Here is a 21,355-nt window from a genome sequence, read left to right as displayed (position 1 = left end):
AGGGAGGCCAGGTTGTGCTGGCAAAGGATGAAAGTTCAGGGATCTTTCTGGGCGTGAAGTCCCATAATTCCCCAGAAGGAATTAACTTCTATCAACCTGGCAAGATGGCAGAGCCACCCATTGACTGCTGAATCAAGGATGAGGTGAAAAGCCTGGTCACCGTTGTGTTGGTGTCCTCCTCTCCTGAGGGCTGGCCAAAGAAGCTTCAGGAGGACTCCCACAGGACTGTGTATGGCCCACAGAGCTTCACAAGGACTTTTCTATCAGCCAGAGTCAGTAGGAAGGGTGACACTTTTATACCGAACCACTCCATTTGTCATGTCCAAAAGGATGTAGGGTTGCATGATGACCTTGGTTGCATGAACACTGATGCTGTGAAGTTTCTTAGGCCCAGCTTTACTAAGAGATTTAGGCATAGTGATGCTCAGAGACACAGGTCAACTCTTTGGGTTCATATGTTCAGTTCGTTTTTTTCCTCTTCAGAGGGCAGAGCGATGGAGACTGCCTATGATTGCCCATGACTTCCTAGAGCTTCAAGTGCTCCTCTAGAAAGAAGAAAACCTACATTCAATGCTCTCCTCAGCCCAAGATGATTCAAAGACATATCTTGTTCCCTCTGGAAGTCTCCTCCAGCTACCAGACTGCATCCTTCTATGGATACAGGGCATTCCCTGCCTATTTTCTCAAAGCAGAGTGATAGAACAGAAAAGAAACAAGCTTCAAAGGGCCAGAGGGAGAGAGAGCAAGCAAGAAACCCCCTCTTTGTTGTCCACTAATGTGGGGATTCAGATTGAGGAAAGAGGCTTTGGCTGCAATCTGCTTCCAGAAGAGCTTACATATTTTTATCCCATCCTTTACAGCACTAAATATTCAGGGGGAAAAAAAATAAAAAAGGAAACAGCTGTACTTGTTATTTTACGAAATACGGAGGTCTTCAGTCTAAATTTGCTTGATAACCACTGGCCTTTGCTAACCCTGAATTGTGAGAGGAGTTTAAGCCTGTATATTCCCGTCCCAGCTGCGAGAATAATTAACATGAACAGACCCCCTCTTGAAATATAAAAGCTTTCCTGAGCAAACCGATCCAATGACTGTTGCTAGAATGCCACGTCCCCCATGAGCAGAGACAAACCAATGATTCATTAACACTTCAAGCTGGAAAGGTAGAGGCTGTTATGCTGCTGATGAATGCAACCTCCTATCTCTCAGACTGGAAGCAAGCCCGAGTCAACCTTTATTATTATAGTGAGTCACACGGGCTGTGGCAACTCTTCAGACCTCCCCTGGAGCCCTCTTGTGCTAGGTGAAATAAGGGGCAGTCCAAAACCAGGACAGCTTCACAGACCAGTCCCATTCTCCAACCATTACAGCCACAGGTAAGCTCTGCAGTCCTCTAAACTGGGGCTCAAAAACTGCCGACTCAGCAGCGGGGCAGCCTGGCAATAACCAGCCTGGGGGGTGGGTGGGTGTCAATTTATTAAGGTCACGGGCAAGTGCACACATTTTGTGGCCTTCATTTTCTCCCCCCCTGCTGGCTCTGCTTTTGAGAACAGCAGGGGACGGAGACTGACAATGATCCAGACCTCTGAGAAGGAGTGAAGGTCAAGTTCAATTACCTCTTAATTGATAAGCAGGGAGCCAGTAGCCAGGATATGGGGACAGGGCAACATGCCTGCGTGTGTCCTGCACCCCAGGCGCGCTGCTAATGCTGGCCTGTCTGCCTGAGGTGCTTAATGCTCTTCCAGCCCCATTTTTGTAGGCCGAAGCTTTGTTATTTATGATCAGATTTCTCATTAAAAGGACCGCATCGGGTTTTACTCTTGAATCCATTTTCTGGGTAATCGGGGATGTCTCCAGACATTAACCCTGTAGGAACCACAATATTTGTACCTTAAGGTCTGCCTTGTACCTGAAACCTGACAAAAGTCATCTTAGAAATTATTCAGTTAAACAAGATAAAAGTTACACAGAATAAAAGCTGTTTGTACTTCTCTCCAAACATCAGTGCATGCTCAGCATATTAGAACCCTGCACAAAGATTAAGGTTTATATCAGATCTTGAACAGAAATAAAAATATTTTAAAGAGCTGCATCCAGTAGAACAGAATATTACTCTCCAGTAAAACTAAAAGTAAACATTTTGCAAGGCCAGGCAACAATAAGGTAACCGATCCCTTAGAACTAACCTTTTGTCTTCTGATATACAGCTTTGTGTCATGGGAATATAGAGGCAAAGTAACATATGGATTAGTGAAAATCAGTGAAAATTTTATCACTTAGTAGTTGCTGAGTTGGACTGGTATTGCATACTTTGAAAATATCTTCAGAAACTTTTTGCTTAATCAAAAGCAATAAAGCAGGTTAAAAATCCCAACAACCCAAGAATATCTCAAAACCACATTACAGAAATTCATGTGTTAACTCTGGAAGCCGTTGAGGTTGAACTTGCCAGGCATGAAGTAGCCACAAAACCCTTCAAGATTACTATCTTTTTAGGTTAGACCCATTACTGGTAGCAATTCCTACTGTGTTTATAAGTTGGTTAATCACTACAAGACAGCTTGAATGCAAAGGGGAACTAGGAGCTGGGGGAACTTGTAAGACAAATTCCTGGCTGACGGCAGATTTTAAAACCAGCAAGTAGCAATAGTAGGGAATGAGGTCAGACTGCCCAGTCCCACTGCACTCCTGGCTTGTTGGGATGGGGACAGAAACAAGCGCTGGTAAAGATAAGAAATACTTGTAACTTGGTAGTAAAGTGTTTGGCAGCTGCTCTACCAACTTTGATGTGATATTGAAGTTTTAAAGCATATAAAGAAAGACTTTTCAGAGAAATGTGATCCCGAGGCCTCAGAAACTGCTCCCACATAAAAGAGAGAGGTAAAATAACATGCTAATACTCCAGTTACAAAATGCTAGGAGGAAAATTGCAGGCAATTTCAGTCCCATTGCTATTTTCTTTACTGCTTTGAAGGAATGCAGTAGATTACCTGCATTAGACAGGCAGGCTTAGAAAATGGTTCTCTTTTACAGGCTGCTATAGTCTCAAAGGCTTTAATGCCTTTGGAAATGTCCACACAGCAAAATAAAAGACACAAAATAGCATGGTAAACCTCAACAAGCTTTTATCTTGCTAATACAGATAACAATAGCTCCAAAAACATAGCAGGTAGAAAGGGCTTTCCACACCAGCAATGTCTCTCTAACATCCGTACAGAGCCCCGGGGTGATTTATATTTGGGTTGCTGGTTTGTGTGAGTCCATCCTGTGTTGTGTAGGCACGCTTTCTCTCTTACAGACAGTAGACACAAGTGATAACGATGCCTAATTAATGGAATTAATTGCCCTCACCCGACTGAAATCTGAACAGGCTAGGAACAAAGCGGATTGTGTGCGTCATCAAATGGCACCACAGTCAGCAGAAGGCTCACTTTGCATATCGCATCCGTTTCAACTGTGACACCAAGAGAACAGGACCTGCTAAGAAAGATCTGCAGGGAGTAAAGTTTTCAGAATACAACGACCCTTCTAGGTCCCTGATTGATATTTGTTACTGGATATGTGGCAGCCTGTGTCTCTATGGGTGATGTCTGAATACCAAACCATTTGGGGAGTGACTGGATACAAGACCAGAAAGGGTCAGTTTGTCTTTAGACTATCTCAAATCCAGCCAAGTAAATAGTGACCAGAAGGTCCAGTTAATATCTCCCAACTACTGCATGACTTATTTTGGTCCATGGTTTGCCATCAGTTGCCTGCCAATTATACAAGATCCAACCCAAGTTTATCCCTGTCAACAAGAGTCATCGCAACACTGAATCATTACACCCTTGCCCCTCTCCACACAGACACCAGTCACCTGTATCTTAATTCCCTTCAGAAACTGCACTTTCCTACATTGCTGATTAGAGCTAGTCAGAAAAAAAAATATTTCTCCACTGAAAAATAAATTGTTTCCATTAAAAATCTAACCTACACATCTTTCCTCCATTTCTGAGATACAGCTTGTCCAAAGAAAAAAAATTAAAAGATGTTGAAGGAAACATTAAACTGATTTCTTTCCACTTTATTTAGTTGAACATAATCTGATTTGGAAAAAGATGTCGATCTGCTAGCAAGGCCATCTCTGCATTGGCTGGTGTGAGCCAAATTTCCAGTCCCGTTGAGGAACACAAGAGAAAACAGGCTGACCTTATCCCATTTGCCACAGCTCTTTGCCATTGCAAGGGCACGTTTAGCCTGCAGCCATTCCAGGGCAGGAAAAACACACCAAGCTAACCTGGGTACTAGAAATGTCCCAAACCCAAACTCGGGGTAGGGTGGTTTATCCAGGAGACAAGGTGCACGTCTGTGACTGCCACAGACACACCTTTGGGTCATCTGTTGATACCCTCACTGGTGTACGCTTTTCTAAAGCCTTCAAGGAAATAACATGCAACCTTTCCAGCTGAGAAAAACTCCCATCTTTTCCTATTACAGCAGTGGTAAAAGGGACCCAATGAGGTCACATAGTCCAGCCCCGCCACCCCCACCCCAGGCAGAAACAACTAAATTTAAACCATCTATCACAGGAACTGCTTACTATACTTTTCTTGTCTGCTCACACATTCTTTTCAAACCAACCTTAACCTTTCTCTTTCAATTAAAAGAGGATGGATGATATCTTTCTTGCTCAATAGACTTCCTGCTGTTTCTCTCTTTCTATGTGTTGTTTTTGCTGGATGTTTTTCAAAGTCAAATGCCCTTCCTAGAAATCTGGGCACCATGATGTCGGAGCTAAAACTGCTGTCAGAGTTTGCTATTGACTAACGTGTGTAGACTGGGATTGATGTCATTTTTGTGAGAAAAGCTAATGCTTGCAGGAAAAGAATGGGAATATATATTATTGTGGGCTTTAAGATATGCATTACGGAGACAGTATGTTTTCTCTTTCTTATCTGATAATTTTCTTGATTTTCTGGGACAGATTCTCAGCTTCTATAAACACGATTTCAGGCAAGACTGACCCATGGCAGTCACACTAAGGAATAAGCTGGCGCTTGGTCTTGACAGACAGTGTGCTTGAATTCACAGTATTTCTCTGTGGCTCCAGCTGCACTCTACGCGATGGTGTTTACCAAGAAAAAATATAAAGCTGTGTGAAAACACAGATTTGTGTGTAATAAGTACTACTGAGAAAACAGCAAAGACCCCTTTTTGGAAATAGAGATTTTCCTTACAACATGCTATGGCTCAAAGGTATATTTTGGCCAAAATGCTACACTCTGATGGAATACAGAAAAGTACAGACCACCAAAAAAAATGAGCTTTGATCAACAAATGTAGCATAAACACAGTTATCACATAATTACGTCTGTGCCATTCTCTGCTGCAAATATTGTAGAGTTGAGGAAAGCCCTGGAATAGTTAAGAGCACGAATACAAAATAGCCATTTTCTCATATTTCAAGTGATGCAGAAAGAAGTAACAGTCTATCCATTTTCGCTATGCAGTTTTTTAGTGTTCCTGAGCAGGGTCTGGATGGTAAACACTTAATAAAAGGAAAAAAAAAGAAAAAAGAAAAAAAAAAAAGGAAGTATCCTGCATGTTTTCTCCTTGTATGTATTAAACTAATTACTCTGCTTTAACAAGGGGAACTTTGTTCTCATAATTTCCAAGTTTCATTCCAGCCCCTGCAGCTAATCATGACCACGGTCGCTGATAATGAGTAGTAAATTGTTATAGTCCTCAGAGCCTGATAGGTACATTCCAGCCTGCATCATGTAGCCCTGCTTCTCTATACATTATTGTTCACAGATGGTAGCTGTCAAACTCTGTCAACTTCATATACACATTCAGAGAGTCACATCCGCATTCCTGGAATTTATGACTGCACAGCCCTCACCTTCTAAGGCCCTTAATTCAATAACATGTCACGTCCCTTCAGTCTCACCCCGCTTTAAAATACTTTCACCCACTTACGGGCCTTCCATTTTGAAAAAAAACCTACTGAGTTATTACAATGTAAATATTTTAATAGAATAGGGGGGAAAAGCCTATCTGGCTTTAAACAGCCCCATTATTACGTTAAGATTGATGGTCAGGAGCTAATGGAGCATTTGCTTTAAAAGTTTATTTAACTGTAAGGAAAGTGGATGTAGATATGTGTATCTATTGACTGCCACATCACTGAGACTTTGGGTAACAGTACATAATATAAAGAGATATTTGCAGGGGCTTCGTTGTCTAAAAGGTATTATTTAGTCCAACTTTGTCTATTATTTAAACGCTAGGCAGAATAAACCCTAAGCAGAATAAAATGAATAATTTCCATTTCATTTTAACAGCACTTATTGTGAAATGAATAAATATTACACCCTGAAAACAGACACCTGAGGATGCTGCTACTAATAACGTGAATGAAAAAGGAGAAATTCCTTCCTCTGCCCAGACTGAGAAAGTGAAGTGCAAATGAGTAAACAAAGCAAGTAAAGCATAACAGGTAAATTAAAAGATAGATTTCTTTTTTCTGCCTAACAACGCAAAAGTGTTACTAGTAACCCAGACAGGGGCCATATCTGCTGCATGTAACCCCCCTTCCTCGTTGGACTCTTCTAGCCAAGATCCTGTTGGACCAGGAAAGAAAATCCATAGAAGCATCTTTCCAGAGCTTTTGCACTTTCAAACTGGCTTTGTCTCTCCCCTTCCAGGGAGGACTCGAATAAAGCAAGCTGCAGTAGTGGTCTGTAAATGGACCGTGTCTCTGGGCTGGACATGAATCAGCCAGAGCTCTGAGCTGGATCTGCCCTTGCTTTTCTGAGTTTCTCAGAAAGACAGCAGGTCTTTAAAACTGAAGGAAGCTGGATTTTACCAGAATGTGCACTATAAATACTTCTTAACGAAAGAAAACTCACGCTGCTCACATCTCAGAAGTTAAAATGATCGGTACATAACTTTCTCCTGTTCCACTGTGTCCTAAAAGACAGATCTTTACTTAAAGATTTGGGGCTTGTTTTTTTTCAATGTTACATTTTCCACAGATGAAGAACACACGAGCGTTGCCCCACTGACACCCACGTGAGTGACGTGGCAGGAGTGCACGCCCCCCAAAACCACACACAGCCTTCCCCCACTAACTCCACAGCCACACTGGTTGTGTTAGAATGTAAGGTAGCCTCATGTCTTGACAAAGCTGAACCGAGTTTTCCTCCTACATGTCTTTCAGGCTAAAGTAAGCCAGTTTGTGTCAATGAATAATGCAGCAGGATGTAGCTGGTCCTGGAGAAACACTTCACTTACATCCCCGCGCCCCCCAGAACTATGAGTAATCTGATAGGGGTTACTCTGAAATGCAGTTGCAATGCTGGGGTCTCCCTTCCCTCATTAACCTTTTTAAAAGAACCCTCAGACTCTTACCAGCGTCCCTGGTGGGAGCTGGTGTCACCATTAAGGGCACGCAGCACACACGCTATGTCACATTTATGGCCACCTCCTCCGCTGCTGACATCACTGTGACCCCATTGTTGCAGCAGTGATGTATACGCCAGATGAAAGGTTTGTGAGGCTATAACTTATCCAGAGCTGGATGTTCTGAGACCGCAGCGGTGGTGACCTCGAGATCATGTCACAGTGGGACTCCTTTATAGGTTCCCCACACACAAGAGAGCATCCTGCCAAGGTGGAGATGCAGCCTGGGTCAGAGGCTGGCTCTTGTGAAATCTTGGGAATAACGGGCTGAAAACAGCATGTTCTGTTGTCTTCCTTCACCTTTTGTGAAAGGGTAACAATTAAATCATCGCAAAACGCATCAAAGGATACTTCAGTAGTAGCAACAAGCAAGCTAAAAACGGTCAGGGAATTAACTCGAGTTGTGATTTTAAGCCTACACATTCTCAAAGTGTGATAGACCAAGACACCTGGGAATGTACACACACACAAAAAAAAAAAAAAAAAAAAGGAAAAATGCATCCACCCCATTAGTAAAACATTAACAAGGTGAGGAATGTTTTGATAGTCTGTGATTGCTGAGATTCTAGTCTGGTTCCCTCCCTGCCACAGCTCTTCTCTATAACTGGGTAGATTGTGTGCAGCCTCACTCCACCAGAGAGCAGATAAATAGATTCAAGACTCCAAACTACTCAGATGTCACAGTAAAAATGGCTGCAAAAGGGGCTGCATTATCACACAGCTGGACTTGAGTCAGGAAAACATCTTGAGTCAGGAAAGCTCTTCAAGTCACTGGGAGATACGGATTACTCACGGTGACACTACCCTGTGCTCTGTTGTTTGTCTCTTTGGAGAGCAGAAGCAGAAGGTTGTATGAAAGCTATTCGGTAAGAGCTTATCTGTTTTGAAGACATTGGAAGGGGGGAAAAGCAATTTATAGGCTGTGATTTTAAAAAGGCTCCTATGTATAGGCTTTTACCGTGACAAGACAGTGTCTCAGTCTGGTCTGCACTCACTCTAGTGCTGCAGGGCATAAAAGAAAGGAGCATTACACCACATACAACCTGCTAATGGAGCCACATCATCCTGTGAAATCCATCAGCTGGGCCAATTCTGGCTCTTACTCTGTTCTGATTTCTTGATAACTGTTCAGCTAGAAGTATACGGGACGTCTGAGAAGAATAACCTCAAGGAATAATCTCATCTTACTAGAAATATCTGTCTTGATCACCCCATTGTCTAAATGAAGGGAGCCACGGATACCAGTTACCCTTCTAGGTGCTGGTCTGTCACCTGTAACATTTGATGAAGATCCATGGTATAACAGGGGATGGGAAGAGCAGCAGACACTGATCGAGTCCCACTGAATCATATGGGCCAAATGATCCTACAGTGATCTGTATTTGGGTGAGAAAAGTACTTGTCTCCTTCTATGAGTATATTTTATTTGAATAGCTTACCAAAATGCAGACTGCCCGACCACAACAAGCGTGTGCAGAATTCAGCAGAACGTGGCTTGGATCCTAGCTGATAACTTAAGTGTTAATATACGACAAGTAATTACAATGCAGACTCAAAAGAGAGTGCAAGAAAAAATACATTACTTTTGAAAGAATGGCTATAATTGTTTCCTAAATTTAAAAAAGGGGGAAAACAATTTGGTCATACCTATGAGAAGAATTGCAGGTTATAGAGAAAAAAGCAATCTAATAATTGTAAGATTGCCTGGATTTGGATCTGCAAACTTTCTCCACCGTTGCAGGATCTGAACCGAATCCAAGCGTTTGAAAGCCCCTGAAATTTTTGCTCTTTTCAAAATACAAATCTAATCCACCCCAGCTCTATGCACTGCTTGTTACAAACAAAAAGCGGGCTTTTTTCCCCCCTGTTTGTATATTGGTTGCAGCTTAACCGGGGATACAGTGGAGCCACTGTGCTGGCGACTCGCTGCTGATGTACAGCACATTCCTTCAGGTGCTGATTTGGGGGGTTTATGGGGAGGCTCCGTGCAGGTGCCCCGGGAGCACCCCGCGCTGCCAGCAGGCTGGGGGGCATTCCTCTGCCCAAACAGCAGGGCCGGATCACACAGCTGTCATGGGGGGACACACACAACACGGGGGATTCCTGACCCGACGTCCACAAAAAATAGTAAAAAGCCTTTTCTCAGTCGGACAGAAGTGATTTTGCAAGCCAGGTTTTCGCTTCACCTTGCCAAGAGATTTAAATAGAAACATTCTTTTGCAGAGCGAGCCCATGTGAAAAGCACACAATGGGGTTGGTAAACAATGGAACGATTTACAACCAGCTTGTAAAAAGAGCAACAGGTACGTGTTTTAAAAAATATGTATGGTTCCTGTTCTATACAGCTTGTTTTCAAAGGGTTCTGCCCATTGAGCAGCTGGATTGTGGGTTCCCCTGTCTCACCGGATGAAGAGGAGGGATGAAGGTGAGCAGCAGGAAGAAGACCTGGCAGGGGCATGAAACAGTGAGAGAATTTAACTAAATCTGCTACTCGCCTTCTCTTCTCTGCTGGAGCCTTGCACAAGCTGGAGAAGATGCTGATGGAGGTGAAGTATCACGTTAAAAGTCCAGGACTGGGGAGACATCCCCGGAGACAGCTCTGGGAAGGGAGATGGGGGCACAGAGGGGGCTACCTGCCAGATAAGGACAAGCTGCACAAAGAGCTGGTTTCGTGTGAGGAGGCACAGGAAGCCTGTCCCCTTACTGGGACAAACAATGGTTTAGAGCAGAATTAGACTAATTATCTCAGCAGCAGCCAAAACCACTCCCTCCACAATCTGGCACTCAATGTGATTTTTGTCCAAGCAAACCGTATTCAGCGCTGCAACCAGGAGCTTTCAAAAGCCCTGATGGAACAGCATGACCAGTGTGCTGAAACCTTCACACTGGCAACCAGACACCCACTTCACACCCTTCCTGGGCGCTACAGACACCTGGCTGTTTGGAGCAGTTTTGGGACAGAGCTTTTTCTAGTTGACTTATCAGAAGCAGATAGGTTTGGGTTTGTTTTTTTTCACCCGCAGAATAAGGCACTATGTTGAATGGGAAGATAGCAAAGGTTTGGGATGTGTAGGACTGAAATGTCTCTAGGTAAGTAGGACAAAGAAAGCTTGATAATAGATTTATGGAATTTAATTACTCTAACAGCAAGAACTTCATACTTCTTTGGCCATTCTGATCTTGATTACCAATGTGAAGATCATTTAACTATATATTAATTACTCTTTAACAGTTGAATAAGGTACTCCAGATGTACTGTGGGACTTCCTATATTTCTAATAAATATATAAATCAGATTGCTTGGTTCATAAAAAGGCACATGAGTACAGGAAGATACACGTGGTGCTACTACCTCCTCTGGGGAGCACAGGGTCAAGAAATATCTACATATAATCAAGCAAATGAACACCATGCATCAATCTTTGCTCTGTAGTAGAAGGGGTTTTGTTACCCTGCACTGTCCTCACAGGAAAAAAATTGAGAGATTACCAGCACAAACTGGTGGCCATCGGATTCAGCAGCAACTCCTCTGCTAAGTCTAGTGCTGGGTCATAAAACCAGTTGTCCTTTGTGGCTTTTGCATTAGATGAAGGATGGGACCTTCTCCCTCCCCTTCATCCCAGTCATCCTGTGCTGTCGGATGAGAAAGCTCACGCTGTACTCATTCTGGGAACAAAAGGAACAGTTCTTTTCTCTAGTGCTGACAACCTGATACCACTCATAAGCCCTGCCAATTTCAAGCAGGAACGTGGAAAAGGTACAAAAAGTTTAGGCAGCTTAACTGAATTGTCATGCTTGTTGTGAAGAAGGGGCTCTGGTAGCCTGAATTTGCATGCAGCCCCAGGAGCTGCTAAGCCCAAATAATCGATCACGGGGAACACAAATGAGGACCAGACGTGTTTCATTCAATTCAGTGTTCAGTAAGATTTTTGTCCTCCATCTCGCATTCTAACAGCAAACATACCCAGGTGTTATTTTGTTTTAATAGAATTGCAATTTGAATATCGCCAAGCCAATAAGGTCGTTACCAGAATGGTCACAAGTATCCTTAAAAATAGCACAAAATGACCTATTTTCTAGTAACAAAAGGCTTTGAAGGTATGCTTTTTTGACACCTTAAATTCAGTTCTTTTTCCTCGCCGTCTTCCAATATCAGCTAAAAATCATCTTAAGAGTTACAGTATGGTGGTGGTACGTTCCCTGCTCTCATGCTGGAACAAGAAGGAAAGCTCAGTGGTGTTCTTCCCTTTCCCCTGCTACGTGTTGTGTACATAGAAAAGAATAAGTAAGAAGGCAGACTAGTACAGTCTTGAATACCAGTGGTGAAAGATTATAGCCTAATGGTTTCAAAATCTCTTTTAAAATTATTCCCAGAACAAAATGTACCTGTATGCTTTTCCCCAGTATGCTGGGAGATTAGATGAGTACAGAACAGTGCATGGGCTGCCTGTCTCCATAATAAAAGAATCACCAGTCTCTGCCATAAGTCTGCAGTAATTCTAAAATGAGATTTATATGGTTATTACTAGCAACTATTCAGCAAATGTCTCAGCTCTTAGGTTTTTTGAGTTACAAAATAAAGGCAAAGAGAAGAAAGCCACTAGTCTTTTCTCCACGCCCATCTTACCAAATCCACATTATTTCAATGCTGATTATTAACCATTAGTTGGTTTTAACAGTGTGTTTGGATCCTACATGGCCTCATGGACACCTTGGTGCAAGCCTCAATAATTTTCTTCCTTTGTCCTCTTGCTTTCTGTAAGTTTCAGATTTTCAAAACTGAAAAAAATGAAGCCTAGGTTTCAAAAATAATTTTTTATGGTCATTTAAAATAATCTGTGTTTTTTTCCCATTAGTTGAAGATACAATGCAGTGGTTTTGCTTTTCAAGGGTATGCTCCAGCATTTTGCCACTTGCTCTGTTTTAGCTTCTTGTCCTTTCAAGCCAACCAGTAATGTAAGTGTTGCAACTTGAACAAGGCAGGGTCCCTGCCTTATACAAAATATCCTGGATTTAATACACTAACATTGCCTTCAAAAGACAAAAAGCCTTTTCGTTACAATTCATTAGGTTTCAAAAACCTATATATGACACTTCACTAGAATTTTATCTTCTCTGGGACTTATGGAAGTTTATTTCATGTTAAATAGTGACTCGATCTCTAGAGCTGTATTTTAGGAAACAAAATCCAAGCAGGGAGTTTAGTATTACACAGGACTAGCTCAGGTTCTTAAAAGAACTGCATCGTAACTAACAAAAACAATTTCCTCAAATCAAACTCCCATCTACTGAAATAGTTTATATTTGCAAGACAGCTTCCATTGTGCAATGGTTCTGTTTGACGACACATGGGACACAGATTAAAGCTTCTTGAAAGACAGTCTACAACTACATTTGTGTGGTTTATATTTCAATCGGTACCTATAGGATAATAATTTTTCCTCTTGGCTTCGTGATATAAGTATGGAATTACATTATCAACAGTTTCAGTGTGGCCAATCCAATTTACTTGGCTGAACGAAGCACGCCCTGCCTCCTGAAGAGATTAAGGAATACCAATGGTTTTGTTTTTAGTAACCAACAGTGGGATTTTCAAACTATTCAGCACTGGTCAAATTTTGCTCTATTGACATCAACAGTAAAACTCTGATTTCAGAAAGACTGGAAAGAACCCAGCTCTGAATACCTCTGAAAAACTCTACCCTCAAAATCTTTATTTTCAATTACTTCAAAACATGCAATTTATTGAATCTAGCATGAGAAATTCTGCCAGAGTGTATCTGAAATGCAGCTGGGAATATAAGCAAACAGATGATCCATGTGATATTCTAACTTGGAGCTTTGAAATCTGACAACTGAAAATAATTTACTTTGAAGGAAAAATAAATTCCTCTCCACCCTCTTTTCAATACATGAAATATTCACCTCTAAGTTATTTTTCCACAAGAAAATGGCAACAGTGTTTTTCACTACTGAATTTTATGCAAGACCCTCTCAAGCAATCCAGCATGTACTCAAATCTTAAGGCAATAGAAATATATATAAACTATGTAAAAGTCTCACAGAATAAAAACAAAGGCACTTAAATCACTGTCTATGACAACTTTGAAGATTCTGATTACAAGTTGCAAGAAGTTTTTTTTTCTCTTTGTCATCACACCAACATACACAAAATATTGGGAAGATATTAAACAACCTTCTTAAGGCAGACCTGCCTAAAAACAAAAAGTGGGGAAACAGGAGTAATTCACGATCAACCTACAGAAACCACAATGGAAGGACAGATCACTTACATGGAAGAATAAGCATTATTCTTAAAGTGAAAACCAAAGGTAGCACATGAGAAATGGTATGACTCAAGCTAGAAAGCTGTGACACCCTGCTGAACAAGATCAAAGATGAGCTCAGGTTAACAGCACAAGGATTAGTGAGAAATGTATAAATAACCCAACTTTATATAACTCCAAACCTTCAGACGGTGCCAGGGCACCTGGTAGCACAGCACAGAGCAGGAATGGTGAGGTGAGCTCCTGAGATAACCAAGAGGCAAGACTGAGGACAGGACCTCAATTCATTTTAGACATTAGGTTATGAATAGCTACCTCATAAAGATAACCAAGGTTTGGGAGAATGGGGGCCCTGACTCTGCTGAAGTAAACAAGCAGATTTTCATTTAATTTTAGTGAAACTGCCCAAAGACCTGCCCCACATTTGAACTAGAATGCTTGTCATCTACCGTACTGATTTACAGGTCCTTGTGACTTCCAGCTCAGTTTGCATGTCTCATTTCTGGAAGTTTTAAAGCTACCTAGGTTTGAGCAGCCATTTCAAATTCTAATTGATAGGTCTCAAGCCAGAGAGGGCTGAGAGAGCAGCTCTTCTATCGCACTAGTTTACATGAAATGACATCTCACTTAATAAAAAACACAACAATTTTCTAAAAAACCCCACCATTCCACAATGGTAGTATTCTATCTATATTTTATTCCCTATAAATCAAGCCCTGTCCAAGGGTTACACGGGAGCTGTCAATAACTCTGTACCTAATGCTGTATCTGCTTACAATTCCTGAAGTGACAGCATAGTAACTCATAGCACTGTGAAGCAGTTTGAGACACATGGGATATTTACGAGGGTATATAATACAGTCACTATTTTTCTTTACCTTTTTATTTAATATCCAAACCTTGTATCCAAATATGGAGAGAAAGCACTCATCCGATAGCCGAAGCTGCATTCAGTTAATAGTCATAATTCTAGTCAAAAAGGAAAACCATCAGCCCCTCTCTAATGGCATAAATACAGATACTCAAGTTTTCAATGCTTTACGAATTCTTGGCACATTTTCTTTTTCCTAGAAATTTCCAAAAGAAGTGAACAAATAGTTCAAAGAAAGAGTTTATAAGAAATACGGACTGCACCGTGTTTAGCACATAAACCAGGTGGTGCTAACTTCATTATGGAATTATAGCAACGGCAATAATTTTTCTCTTCCTTCTCACCTCTAAAATATGCTGCCTGTAGGCATGCAAGACAAAAAAATAAAAATGTTTGTAATTTTTAAATATCAGTTTAATACTGTCAGGAATTGTAAGTATTAACCAGTTACACAGATAGCTACAAGGCAGAACTAATATTTTTCCATATCTTAAACTTTGTTTAGCCTGTCTAATTTTGTAATTCTTTCAAATGACACACACATATCCCATAGTATTTATTAACAGCAGTTGCTTCTCCATATTCTGTCAGTTTAAAATGTTTTTTTTTGTTCAGCATTTCTGAGAAACAGTAACAACAAAACTCAAATACCATAATAAATCTAGTGAGTGTTCATAAACTGGTTAAAGGGAAGAAGCCCCACGAGGAGAGAAAATCACAGCTGCTGCAGAGGAAGATTGCAGCCTGAGGAGCCTGGGAAGAACATGGCAATCTGAGAAACTTGGCATAGAGCTTAATAGGACCATCCTATAGAAGTACCTTGAGATCCTCTTTTTGCTTTGACTCAGTCAATCAACACACTGCAGTCTCTTGTATTCAGTCAGATGAGAAGAGATTACATACTTACTGTGAATCAAAATGGATACAGCAATGAAACAGAAGCTTGGAAGAAAAGCCAGAGGTACAGCACCCTGGTAGGAGTGAAAAAAAAAAAAAAAAAAAGAAAGAAGTCTGTTACTCATTTGTATAATTAGTTTCCTTTAACTAGCACATGAGGTAAAACAATGCTGGAGAGGAACCACAGCAGATGGAACCATCATTTCCCAGCTCAGATCAAGAGGGCAGACAGGACCTAGCTCAGATCAGTGACACTTCTCAGCCTTAACACGATACAGGTGGAAATCAGACCACTTTGCTGTTACATCTCCAACACTAGGAAGAAGAAACAACCCACAGCTAAGACACCCAAACCTGGGCTGCTCTCCCTGCACCAAAATGATATGAAAATACTGACCTGGCAGCATCTTTGTGATAAGGCTAAAAATGATTCATGCCCTGCCATCAATGACATGCAAATGAGGAGCAGTGGACAATTGGGAGGATTGCAGCTGATGCAGTTCCACTAAACATACTCATTATACAGTATAGGAAGCAGCAATGGCTTGAATCTGGGAGGGACTTCATGTCATCTTATAGTTCTTGGGGTTGCTTTTTAATAATTTTCACATTACTGTTACTATAAAAACACATCATCAAGTTAAAATTTTTTTATTGCACATATGACTATCGTTATACCTATTTGTCTCTTTACAGCTGTTCTTGGTAGCAGTATATCTAGATGAAAATCACAGATCTCATGTAGAGCAGTAGAAGAGATTTTTTATTTTCTTTATATATATTTTCTACTGATTTCTTTTTATCTTTCATTTCTTTTTTTTTGTTCACTTTTTCCTTTTATACTGCAGAACAGAGGACAGAGAGGCCATAACCTATCTGCAAAGTGGAGCAGCAGCAGCAAGGTCTAAACCAGAAGTTTTGAGGAAATCCATGGGTATCTGGAAAAAAAAATCATGGTATGTCACAGCATACCAGCAATTCTAAAAAGCTTGTGCCATACTGGACCTGAAATCATTATCTTAAGTCTGAGTATGTGGGAGAGAATGCATTATTTCTGGAAACAGACTGCATCCTTCTGTATGCTTTACTTGGCTTTATTCCCTTCTAGTTACTTTACCAATAAAGTATGTTGTATGTATTTTATGTTTACACTTCAGAGGGGAAAAAAATGAAGTGATGAACCTAATAGGATCCATTACTAAAATCCTGAGAACATTAGAGTTAGCAATCTTTCCAAGTAGCTTGCTGAGAAATTTTTCTATAGAGCTGCTATTTATTTTCTTTCACTTTCCAAACTGCATGAGGTAATTTTCTATTTTTAAGGCATAGATCATGATATAGCCAAACAGAAGCTGGGATTCCATCTTCCTATGTCATCTGTAATAAGACTCTGTGGCAGGAGCACTATAAAACCCAAGCCAAAATCCTTTACCCAAATTACCTTCACGTAATCCCTTCACTTATCAGGAGAAAGTCTGAAAAACACTCTGAATCATAGGCCACATACCACCTCTGCTCTGGTGTGCAATACACCACTAAGAAGGAAATAAAATGACCTCGCCTGCCACCGCATTAGACAAACCAGGGATCTGCACAACCTGTGGTCTCCAAACCCAGGCAATGCTAAAAGCAGGAGCTCCCAGCATTTTTTCATCCCCTGGTTGTGTGCACAATGCTCTTCCCAGACTCTGCCTATTTCCAATTCCTCTGGCTTATGATTTTAGTAAGGTTCATTTAAGTTAAAATACATTCATTAGAATGTCAGGTGAATTAAATTAACTTTGTGTCTTACAGTACACACATACAATACAATCTGAGGGTTGCAAGTCATTGTTGTCAGCTTCTATACTATTTTTTTTAATCTGAAAGAGGATGAATGTTTTCAGTATTATAGTGTTCAGCATTTATGCATGGAGTCAAAGCTGTAGAACTTAAATATCAAAGCATGTGAGGAAATCTCTGATCTTTACATCAAAGTCCACTGAACAGAAAAGGCTCTCTTTGCAGCAATGAATGTCAGTGAAGGTCATGCAGCTTTTACCTTTATTTAGATAAGCAAAAGTATTGATGTGTGGAAAAATCCAATGTGAGATGATGCCTCCGAAACCAAGTGCAGAAAGTTTTAAGGACACGTGGTCTACATAGATCTGATATCTAGTGACCATGAAAAGAGGATTATTCCATCTCATGAAGTGTAGTTTTGTAAGAAATGTCTGCCTGCATTGATCCAAACCAGGACGCATGGGATGCACACTCATTGTTTCTTAGTGCATTCAGCCCATATTCTCACCCGACTGCTATTTTGCTCTTTGAATGAACTCAAGAATCTTGAATATGACTGTAATGTTATGGGAAGGCAGGAGGAAAAATAAGGAAGATGCAGGCAACTAACCATCAACTCAAAAGAATAACTAGGACAACAAGTACCTGTTATTACTTCAGTATTGCTTCCAAGCTTCCTACTGAAGATCAATAAGTGTGATTTGTTAATGTAAAGCCACAAAGAGTCATAAACTTAACTTTAACATTAATTAATACCTGCATCCACACTTTACCTTCTTAAAAACAAATCAGTACAAACCTTGGAGATCATAAATTTGTATTACTACTAAGTAGTAGTCGTCATGCAAATTCTGATACTGCCAAACTCCTCAGAACTAAAACTTTTGGGGAGTATCAAACTTGTGGTCCCCCAACAACTGTTTCCAATCCAAAAAAAAAAATTAAAAAGGGGAAGAATAAGCATTTTTAAATCTCGCCAGACCCTCACACAGAACAGAAAACAAAGTTGTTGTGTGTAGACCTGGGTACAGAACCATGTTACTCCCAAAGTACATTTCATTCTTCAGCTTTTTTATCTGTGTTTCCTTTGATCGTTGAGTCTCAACAGTTGTAACAACTTACTAAAAGGAAGTGAAGTAGGAAATATAATTCTTTTCAACTGTCTTCTAAAACACAGAATAAATACATTGATAGGAAAATATTCCCCCTTCTGACAATCTTTAGTCTTGCTGAACAAACTCAACACTCTTGCAGATTAAGTCACTGAAAAGCCAAAGCAACACTCCTAAATTTGAATCAATAGCCAGAATAAGCAGAAATCTATGGATTTAAAGCTATATTACAGTGTTCTTCCATCTTTATTTCCCCCAAAACTCTCATATAATCCCTGTTGTACAAACCATACACACAAACATTTATAAAATGACAGAATTTGGCTTAACGTCATTTACCCCATAACAAGGCCAGTCAATACAAATCCATGATGGTGGAAGCCAACTAGTTAGCCCTTGACTATTCTCCAGCAAACCTGATTATTTTTATTCCATTAGTCTTCACTTTTCCAATAAGTAATAACAGGGAATATTACAAAGTTATAACTTCATTTAGAGGACAGCACTCATACAAACGAGCTCTCCCTTAATGGACTGCACAGCCCCAAGTGCACAGTCCCACGGGGTGGTGGTCGGGGTGAATAAGGTAATTTACAACAGTAAAGTTACCAGATTTAGACTTACTTCATATTCCAAGACTAACACTAATCCCCTTGTTTTGCTTCACTACTTTAACATGCTATATGATAAAATTAATGAGGTGAATAATGCCTGAACTGACATATTTATATGCCAAAAAGCCTAAAGATGGAATAGAAACAAGTTGAAATTAATCGATAAGAGATTTCTTATTATAACTACTCGTGAGAAGTCATAGAACAGAGTACTCTCACGTGACTTATCTTTCCAACCTGCGTTTCTTCAAAACGAGCCTTCAGCACAGAATAGTGGCCCCAATCGAGTGGTAACAGTCAAACACAAAAAGTCATAAGCCTTACAGACACATGAAATAATTTGATACTTCTTTGATTTAAAATACAAACTCTACTTTGATTTCTTATTAAACCAGTTCTACAGAAAAAAAAGCTCTTCTCATTTTTAAAGAAAAATACCTTAAGATTGCCCAGTTCCCTGAAGAACATTAAGTATTCACCATAGTCTCAAGTGTACTTTTTTTCATTCTTGTTCTTTTTCTAGATGTACTAAAACCAGCAAACTGAATCCATTTGTGCTGTGTGAAACCAGAATATCAGACCATGTGTAGAATGGGTTCCCTCTTTCTTCATCAGCCTTTCTGACCAGATGTTTCAGAAGTACAGAACTGCCTCACAGAATTACAAAAAAACCCAAACATATATATATGTGTGTGGAAAATCTTATCTTCTGCAACAGAGACTGATAGAAAACAAAAATTCAGCTGTCAGTGATGGAAAGAAGTACATCCTAAAACACTTTTATATTGAACTTAATTGAAGTTTAAGGCGAATTTCTCCCCTTAAGAAAGGAAAAATAAAGAGGAAAGCAATGAAACTACTTGAAAGTACCAGCATGGACTACCAGTAAACTGCCAAAATGTTGCTTAAAAGACAAGCTTTAATCAGTCTCATGGGCAAATCAAAACACACAAAAATGGTAGCACTTCTAAGCTGTGAATGTGCTCCACAGTGAAGCTCTATGAGGGACATAGTGTAGGGGAGGACTATGTAGAGTAGGGTAGATGGTTGGACTCGAAGATCCCAAGGGTCTCTTCTCAACCTGAACGATTCTATGATTCTATCTTCCTGTAAGTGCAAGTCACACCAAAACAAAGTGAAAACAAAGAACCCAGTGTAAATCTGTATGATACTGAAGCAGCAGAAATGCTTAAGGAGCAATATGACAAAAGAATATTCAAACCTCTTCAAATCAATCAGAAGCAGGCGTCCTGCAAAAGAGTTTGCAAGCCCAAGGAATGAACAAGTACAAAAGGAGCCTTTGAGAATGTGAAGGCTGCATTGCAAAAGCCCAGTGAATGATTTCTCTGTGACAGAGTTCACTTTCCCAAAGTTTTTGAGAACTAAGGATAAGTGAACAAGGAACACTGCCTGCAACATTTTAGAACAAATTTGTGAATGTGGACCGAGTCATAAGGATTTAATGGTACTTCTTATCACCAACTGCGCAGCATGAAGCTGAAGAGTAGTAATGCCAGAACAAACCTAAACAAGTCTGAGGGAGTCACAGAGGATGACTCAAAGGAACACACTTAATTTTTGAAGTGTCTTGAGACAGGTCCTTCAAGGGCATGAGACCTACCGTGAAATAGAAAGGGCCTTGAGTGTAATCATAGGCTGTTAATTCAGAAAGGAGAGGAACTAATTGCCAGTTTTCATAAGTGAAAATATTTCAAGGCTCCTTTTTCAGCATCAATTGATGTGAAAAAAAAAAAAAAAAGCAGAATACTCAAAGCTAACCCTGACTGCAGACTCCAAAAGATCTTATGGAATCAGATCATTATGGTTGGAAGAGAATTGTAATTCTGACACAATCCTTATGGACAGAACAACAGACAGAATTTAATGCCATTTATTGCATGCCTAATGAATCTGGGAAGGAAAACTCCAATCCTAATTCTAAGAAACAAGTTTACTACTTCAGGAAATCATGAGGCAGCATTTAGAAATTATCTACACTGAATACCATCAACTAGCACAGAACCCAAGAAAAACAAGACTTAGAAAACCTGCACATGGCAGCACAGATCAAGCATGAAACCTCACACACGTAAGGTAAGACTGAACAAACTAAAACTTCACCCTTGAGCATGACCACAGAGGACAGAGGTCTACAGTGTAACTGACAAGGCTTACAGGAAACCGATTCATTGTTTCTCATAACAGGAACTAGACAGTTGTCAGAATCAATACAAAGTACTTTTGTACGCCCTTCAAATTTAGTTTTAGCTTTTATTAAAACGCAAGTCCAGATGAGCCTAGCAGGCTACAAATATATCACTCCTCATCCCGTTCAGCAAAGTTCAA

The 21,355-nt window shown here is 40.3% G+C and overlaps 1 long non-coding RNA gene across 3 annotated transcripts; it reads left to right on the top strand.

The window, feature by feature from the left end:
• Positions 1 to 994: 994 nt before the first annotated feature.
• Positions 995 to 20,920, top strand: LOC106890069. 3 transcript variants are annotated; one of them, XR_001412465.1, is made up of 6 exons: positions 995 to 1,376; positions 6,327 to 6,481; positions 9,670 to 9,749; positions 12,126 to 12,204; positions 16,350 to 16,457; positions 19,533 to 20,920. It is a non-coding gene; the product is annotated as an uncharacterized LOC106890069 (long non-coding RNA). The 3 variants fall into 3 exon arrangements; XR_001412467.1 differs by lacking the exons at positions 995 to 1,376; positions 6,327 to 6,481 and adding an exon at positions 8,060 to 8,312; XR_001412466.1 differs by lacking the exons at positions 995 to 1,376; positions 6,327 to 6,481 and adding an exon at positions 8,060 to 8,832.
• Positions 20,921 to 21,355: the final 435 nt, after the last annotated feature.

This window comes from Calidris pugnax, unplaced genomic scaffold (assembly GCF_001431845.1).
Source record: "Calidris pugnax isolate Ruff unplaced genomic scaffold, ASM143184v1 scaffold58, whole genome shotgun sequence".
In the NCBI taxonomy this organism is placed as follows: Eukaryota; Metazoa; Chordata; class Aves; order Charadriiformes; family Scolopacidae; genus Calidris; species Calidris pugnax.
The sequence above is the reverse complement of the archived record's forward strand: the minus strand, read 5'-3'. Positions and strand labels throughout refer to the sequence as shown.